Raw genomic sequence first — 8,153 nt, forward strand, 5'->3', positions numbered from 1 at the left:
CATGTTGTTGTTCGGTTGTCTGGTCATCCATGACTCATAGTGACCCTATGAACAACGGCTCTGAACCCTGCTCTATCCTGAGCCAATGTCACTGTCTCCAACACACCTACCGTCATTACTCCGGTTATTGTGTCAGTCCAGCTCATCCAGGGTCTTCCTCTTCTGTGCTGACCTTTTACCCTTGCAACCATGATGTCCTTCTCCAAGGACTGATCGCTTCTGGCAACATGCCTGAAGTATGTGACATGGAGCTTCAAAATTCTTTCCTCCAAGTGGCAACCAGGTTTCACCTTCTCCAGGACAGACCTGTTTGTCATCTCTCATAGAAGTGGAAATAAGACGTGTAATCTAGATGCTTCCCATATGGTCTTTGTAGAGCCCCCTTTTGCAGAGCAGAGTAGGACTCAGCAATGGCATTGCTGAAGTTAGTGTCGCCCGGTATGGTAACTCATGGCTGTTATCTGCCAGTGGACTTCTTCCTGTACAGAACATACAGAAACCTTAGTAATGTATATTTTAATAATATGTGATAGATTTGACATTTCTCAAAATGTTTGTTAGACTCGATGAATCCTAACCACAAAATTGTTTTGTCATATTATATTTTTAGGAGTTGAGTAGCAGCAGTCTTTTAAAAATATTTTCTTCCTTTCCCTGGATTACTCCCTGTTTTTTCAGAAACGTTATCAACATAGGTTCACAAATACTACTCACCAAATTTTATTTTAGCTAAAACATCAGAAAATTTGACAAAATCAGTGACTATAAAAACATTGCTGGCAATGAAAATAATCATATATGCTTCTAGTACATGCAGACAAAATAGTATGATTCAAAATGTTTCATAATACAACTAATAGAGATAATGATATAGATGATAATGATAGCTCTCACAGGAGTGCATTAGAAGATCAAAATAAACCAGCAGAGTTTTAGTCACATAGATTTTGTAGCTATATTGTTACATGTAAGCCAGGCTTATAAAAAAAGTGTGTTGTATTGCAAAGACATACTTTTGGTTATTTCTAGAGTAATGATAAACGATTTATTTTTATTTTGAAGGGGGAAAAAGTGTGTTGTTATTATAACCAGACTTCCAATTGGTTCATTCCAATCCAGCCTGCTGAGAATTTCCACTTCCACTCCAGATATAATGAATCATGGTCTACCTTTTCACCAGACCCCTAACTGATTATTCTTTTAAAATGTGCCAAACCAATATGTGTTGTCTAATTACTAATTTTCCTTTCCCTTTCTCTCTTTGGCAATTATCAAAGAGTATTCATTCTGTTTAAATTTGTTTCCTTAGCTTTTTTATTCTAGTGGATTGATAAAATATTTGTTCTTTTCCATACGTAGTATGTTCTCTTTTTTTTTAATGACATATTGCCTTTAATAAAACCTTTAATGCCTTTTAACAGAGATGTTTCTTTACAACAGAAGAAAGCCTAATAAGCATAAATTTTCCCTTTGTGGACTTCCTGATCATCACATTCCCTGTGTTTGTTGTAGTAATAGAAAGTATTGTCCCTTCTCTGCAGTTTCTTCACATATCCTGTCTCCGGCCAATGATCTACCATAGAAACTTCTTTCACTTCTTTATATTCAATCTCATCTTGATATCCTGCTTGTTGAAATCAGTACAGATTTTCAATCTCTTCTGACCACTTTTTGGCACGACTTATTGATTTTGGTTTTGCATCACAACTAGTCATGGCTGCTGAAGTCTTTTTACCAGTGATTTTTCTCTTCACTGTCTTGTGGCTGGGGCACAATGGTTTCTCCTTTTTCCATTTTCTTACTTGCTTGGAGTCACTCAAAGCACCATCATCCATTTACTCAAGCCATTGGACAAGGAGCGCCTGAGAACAAGGACCGTAGTGGCAGGTCTGGGTCTGGGGCACATAGTATGTTCTTATGTATCTCTAAGAATCACTTCACTTGGACATCTTGCTAAAATATCAAGTCCGATTCCGTGTATTTGAAGTGGCAATAGGAGTCCTGCAAAGTTGGCTTCTGTAAAGGTTTACAGCCTTAGAAACTCTATGGGCAGTTCCACACTGTCCTATCTGGTGACTGTGAGTCAGAATTGACTCAATGACAGTGGGTGGGGTTGGGGGGTGGAAATCTAAATTCTCATCAGGGACTCTAATCATAATGGAACAGTTTGATGCTTGGTTATAACTAACTACAGGAATATTTTCACAAGGAACAATAGTGTTTTGCTGATGGATTGCACAAAAATTGTGTAGATAGTCATTTTGGTGTCACTTCCTCTGACAACTTTACCGGTGCCATCTCTACTTTGCGTATCCGCCTCGTGATGCCACTGGGAATCAGGAGTGGCTTACTCTTCTCCATCAGTTTTGGACTGTTAGAGAAGCTGTGATGCTCAGGAAGTTTAATGTGCATCTCAGCTGCCCACGCTACTTCCTTAGTCATCCACTCCAGGGGGGTCTCCAAGGAGACGGTGCACATTCTGACAATCAACTCTTGGCATCTCCTCATTGACATTTTTAACAAAGATTTCCACTGCAGGGTTCATACTCTGAGTTTTGTATACAAAAGAATTTGGTCCTTTGGGCTCCTGGGGATTGGAAACAAGCCTCTAGCTTTCCTCCAAACCATAATGCTGCCAGAGTTGGAAGACTGAAAGCAGAAGGTATGAAGAAATACAGCCTTTGTATTTGTATTCTGATGAGAATTCTGGGATCCTGTTAAATGGACAGGCCACCTGTTGAACACCTAGGAGCTACCTTCACCTACCATATCATATTTATCTTTGCTGAAAACCAGTGGTGGAAGCAGGGAGCAGAGCTGGGGAGAGAAGGAGAGTTCTGAAGGCACAGTGATTAAGAGGCACACTTGGATTTGAGTACCAATCCAGCCATTCCCTAGCTTTATGAACCTGAGCAAGTACTTAGCTTCTCTATGGTGTTTTTTTCATTTGTACTTAGGGAGAAAGGGAAGAAAGTAGCCACAGAGTGAGACTGAAATTAAGTTCAGGAGCTAGGGAAGATGAAAGTAGTATAGTGTAAGTAGGAAGGTGGCAGGAGAAACAGTGCGTGATGGAAGGCAAGAGAGAGGAAAGCTCAAGAAAGTAAATGGTATATAGCACCACAATCAGCAGAGAATCCAGACTGCATGGGCTTGAGGAAGGAGTGGGTGCCAGAAAAATAAGACCGTGAGGTTGCTTTCTCTTCACAGCATGAAAAGCATAGTAAGGGAGAGCACAGCTGATGCTGTCGACCAAGCACTGGGGAGAACTTCTTTTTATCCCACATCTCCTATTTTCCCTTGGTTCTTTTGCCTTGTCTGCAAAAGGGGGAACATTCGAATGTTGATTTCATAGAGTTTTACAATTTTAGGGGCTAATGTATATAAAATACTTTGTATCTAGATTGAAATAACTCAAAGGTGAATTGTCTTCTTAGACTCATTTTCCCATGAAGGATGATAGAGCCTTCCTGAAAAGTTGAGGTGTGGCTCCATGGTGGAGATAGAGGAACTGGGCCAACAGACCTTGGGTCTGGAAGGCTGACTTGATCTTGAGCTCCACAGAACTGGAGCTATTGTTAAGGGCCATCAAATCAACTATAACTCATAGCGACCCTGTGAACAACACATGTGAACCTTGCTGTATCCTACTCCGTCCTCGCCATCTCTGACTTACTTGAGCTCGTTGTTACAGTCACCATGTCACACCATCTCCTTGAGAGTCTTCACGTCTAACACTGACTTTCCACCTTTCCAAGCATGATGTCCCATTCCAAGGAGTAGCCCTTCTCACCACATGCCTTAAGTATGTCAAACTTAGCGTTGCCATCCTCACCTCTAAAATGTACTCTGGCTGCACTTTCTCCAAGGCATATCTGTTGGTTCTTTTGGCAGTCCATGGGACAGTTAGCATTCATCTCCAACACCACATCTCAAAGATACTGATTCTTCTTTTGTCATCTTGAGTCCTTGTCCAACTTTCAGATGCATAGGAAGTAATTGAAAAGATCATGGCGTGGATAGGCACACATTAATCTTTTTTAAAAAATAGTTTTAATTTTGTTTTGCAATATGCTTGGTTTTGCCTCTTGACCCACAAAATCGAAAATATTTATGATGTTTTACGAAAAAGGTTTGCCAACCCCAACTTTGGATTGGCAGCACAATTCCTTACCACTCAGTCACCATCGCTCCCTCCAACTTCTACTCTGGAGGATTAAAAACCACTTTAATGAACATTTGACAATATAAAGGTAACACATCTTTTCTTTACACTGACATCCTTGCTCTTTAGTACTCCCTGACTGCAGATTTCAGAAGTACAATGCAGTACTTCTTTTGATTTCTTGACTACTGGTAGTAAGGGTGTTGATTGTGGAATCAAGTAAGATGAAATCATTGACAGCTGCACTGTTTTCTCCAGCTATCATGATGTTGCCCTACTGGTCTGGTGGCTTGGTGACAGACATGAGATGAATGATTACATTTTCTACAATCAGCAATTTATTAATTGCATATACCTTTTATTAAGAACACAAATGATGAATATACACATGGTCCTTACCTGATGGACTACACAGGAATCAAGACTATCTACATCTATAGAATGCATCATTGAAGAAGCTCAATTATCAGCTGTGAAAACCAGGTCAGGTGTTGACTGTAGAACAGATCATCGACAAGTTCAAATTGAAGCTGAAGAAAAATGAAAGTGAATCCAAAAGAACCAAAATATGACTTTGATTCTACTTAAAAACACTCACTTGAATTTTAAAAAACCTTATCAAGAATAGATTGTAATCATTGAGCACCAATGATTGAAGATCAGATGAGCTCTGGGATGACGTCAGTGATACCATTCATGAAGAGAGCAATAGGTCATTGCAAAGACAGAGGAGGAAGAAAAGACCAAAATGGATGTCAGAAGAGACTTTGAAAATTGCACCAGAATGTCAAGAAGCCAAAACAAAGGGGAGAAATGACAAAGTAAGAGTTAAAGATGTCAAAGGAAGCTCAAGAAGACAAAGCAAGATATTACAACGAAATGTGCTAAGAGCTGGGTCAGAACATCAAAAGGGAAGAACTTCATAACTTTTTTCAAGCTGAGAGAACTGAAGAAAAAAAAAATCCAAGCCTTCTGTTGGAATACTGAAAGATACTACAGGCAAAATCTTTAGTGATCCAGTAGGCATCAAAAGAAGATGGGAGGAAAACACTGAGTAACTGTACCAAAAAGAATTGGTTGAAATGGAACTATTTCAGGAAGTAGCATATGATGAAGAACCAACAATAATAAAGGAAGAAGTTCAAGGTTCACTGAAGACTTTTGCAAAAAAAAATAAAAATTATAAGGCTCCAAGAATTGATGAAATAAGGACAAATAGAGGTTGGGCCAAATGGGAGAGATGGGTAAGGGAGAAGGAGTGATATTTCTTCCTTCACCCAAGCATCCTGTCTTTAAACATTTGGGTGCCCACTGTGCACCCAATTCTCTGCTGTTGGGTGAATAGGAAGGAACAAGGCAGACAGGATTTCTGTCATTGAGCAGTTGATGAAGTAGTTGGAATAAACAGGTAAAGGAGTGATGCCAGTGAAGCTGTGGCCGTGGTGAAGGTCTGTCCAGGAGCTTAGTGAGGAAGCGAAGATTCTCCAACACATGCCGCTCCTCATTTGCTCCCCACTGGTCTCTCATTTTTGAAAGGGACTCCCCGAATCCAAGAATCCTGCAAGCAGTGGTGGGTCTGTGTCCAATAGATATCCATGGGTTTAAGAATTCCTTCATTAGCTGCTTTATACACTGGCATTTGTGAAAAGATTCAAAGATGACTCAACTTTGCTTGCTTTTCAAATGAGTAAATGCTAATTTGAATACTCTAAGCTTTTACGATACTCTAAAACTTACTATGAGTAAAAACACTAGAAGGACAATATGGAGACATTCCCAGAAGATCATTAGAGAAATCTCATCGTCTGTCAGCAAATACAATTTAAGTACTTAACAGTGAGCTTCTTAGTTATATAGCTGACTAAGGAGTAATTTTGGAAGCAGGAGTAGCATCCACTTCTTAAACGACATGCCTCCGTAAGCTTTATGAACTTTGATAAGTGTCAATAGTTGTAGAGGGGCTTAAGGCCTTTTGTTCATGGGGTCGCTATGAGTCGTGCTTGACTCGAAGGCAGTCAACAACAAAAATAACAAGGAGTAATTGTTGTGGTGGTTGTGATGTGCCATTGAGTTGGAATCGACCCTCAAGGGTTGGAGTTGACCCTCAAGTGGGTTTTCAGAGGCTGTAAATCACACAGGAGGAGATTTCCCATCTTTCTCTTGAGGACCCGTTGGTTTCTTTGAAGGACTGGATTTTCACAAATACTTGTGTACTCTCAGGCTTCTTCCAGGAATTTGGAACATCATTCAAACTTGGAATGATGTCTTGGAACAAAACACAATTAACAATCTCTTATATATTATTTAAAACATGTTGTTTTCAAGTCATTCACAACACCCTTTGTCATTCAATATGACAGGCAAAATGCATGGTGGAGCTACTGAAGACTTTAAAATGAGTATTAAAACAGTTAAACTGATCAACTATTTAGCAGAAACAGTATCTGCACCTAAATTGGATTGATTAATGAGTGATCTTATATGTTCTGATTAATGCTACCCAATGCAGTTTGGGATTCAGTACCGTCAGCACCTGCACCTAAAAGGAAGAGGAAGATGTAAGCATTGAATACCTCTTGGCTTGTCACATGACCACTGCTCGGGTTATACGTCCCCTCTTCCCAACAGCCTGGTACTTCTGTAACCCATGTTTGTGAATTCTTGACCTCATTAGCTATTGTGGGATTCTTGCAAAGTTTCACACTTTCTTCCCCCACCCTCACCCCCCGGAGCTTCTAGGAGCTCTCTTGCTTAGAAACACGGTTTCAGTTTTCATGTCAGTTTGGATCCTCTCAGAAGCAGATATCACCCGAGATGGATTTATAAGGGCAACATATTTATTGGATATTGTACCCCCAAAGATAACAATGAGGGAAAGCTGGGGTAAGCAGGGAAAGCCTTTAGATCATAGTGTTAACTTTACACGTATGAACAGAGAGGGTACAAAGAGTAGTGGCAGAACTGACTCATGTCTGACCCTCCACTGGATTTCTGAGGCTGTATGGCTTCAGGGAAATTGCTCATCCTTCTCTGACAGAGTCCCTGGTGGATTTGAGCCACTTGAATGGCCGGGTCTTTGGGCCAGCCTCTCACTTCCTAATAATGAACTACACCACCAGCGACTGGTAGTGCTCTTAAGAAATTCTGGAGACCTCTGCGCTAATGCTTCCCATACCGGAGGCCCACACTGGGGCCAAACTGGGCAATCACCAGCATTTCACCATTCACAGTAATTGATGGACGGGGGGCGACCAGGGAAGAGCATTGTCTCAGCTCAAGGCTGCAGCAGATACCAAAGGCATGAAAGCTAGTGACTGTCAACTGACTGCACTGCTCATGGTGGATCAGGCACTGCTTTTCCTGAAGGAGGATTTCTGTGACTCAGTAACTTAGATGACTGCCAGGTATTAAATATAGAAGACAAGTCGTAGTCTTGCAAGCATAAACCTCAGGCTTTTGTGTTTCAAATAACGTATCTGGACAAAGATGTTCCTAGTGGTTTTAATGCTTTGTGGCTGTTTTAGAATGAAGAACAAGGCCAACAAGTAGAAATTTTCCACTGGGAAAATTCTACTGTAGTTAGTCGTACTGATTGCAGGGCTCTTCACTAAGATTTTGGGGGAGTTAATTATTATATTTCTGTACTAAAAGCCTCAGAAGCAACGAAAATTTTTTTCTTCACAAACATATGAAACTTCATATCTATATATAGAAAAACTTCTGATAGGCCCCATTGTAGTTGCCTTTTTTTTTTTATACCTCAGTTAACTAGGAGATTCAGTCTGTTTGGTTTTGTAAAGGTCTTTTCCTTAAATATGAAAATGTTAAGTCTGACTTACAGGAAGGCACACAACAAAATTTAATAGGTTATCTATAATACTTTAAGGCTTGAGTTTTAGGATTGATACTTTCCATGAATTCCTACTTATCTATTGATGGAAATTTTAGAGGATTTCTAGCAATATTTTGCTTGCATGTGCTATTAATGATG

The 8,153-nt window shown here is 40.0% G+C and overlaps 1 pseudogene; it reads right to left on the reverse strand.

Moving 5' to 3' along the window:
* Positions 1-1,448: 1,448 nt before the first annotated feature.
* On the reverse strand, positions 1,449-1,715 carry LOC102850919 (annotated as a pseudogene).
* Positions 1,716-8,153: the final 6,438 nt, after the last annotated feature.

Source organism: Elephantulus edwardii, unplaced genomic scaffold, assembly GCF_000299155.1.
Source record: "Elephantulus edwardii isolate Elephantulus edwardi_28Jun2011 unplaced genomic scaffold, EleEdw1.0 scaffold00016, whole genome shotgun sequence".
NCBI lineage: Eukaryota > Metazoa > Chordata > Mammalia > Macroscelidea > Macroscelididae > Elephantulus > Elephantulus edwardii.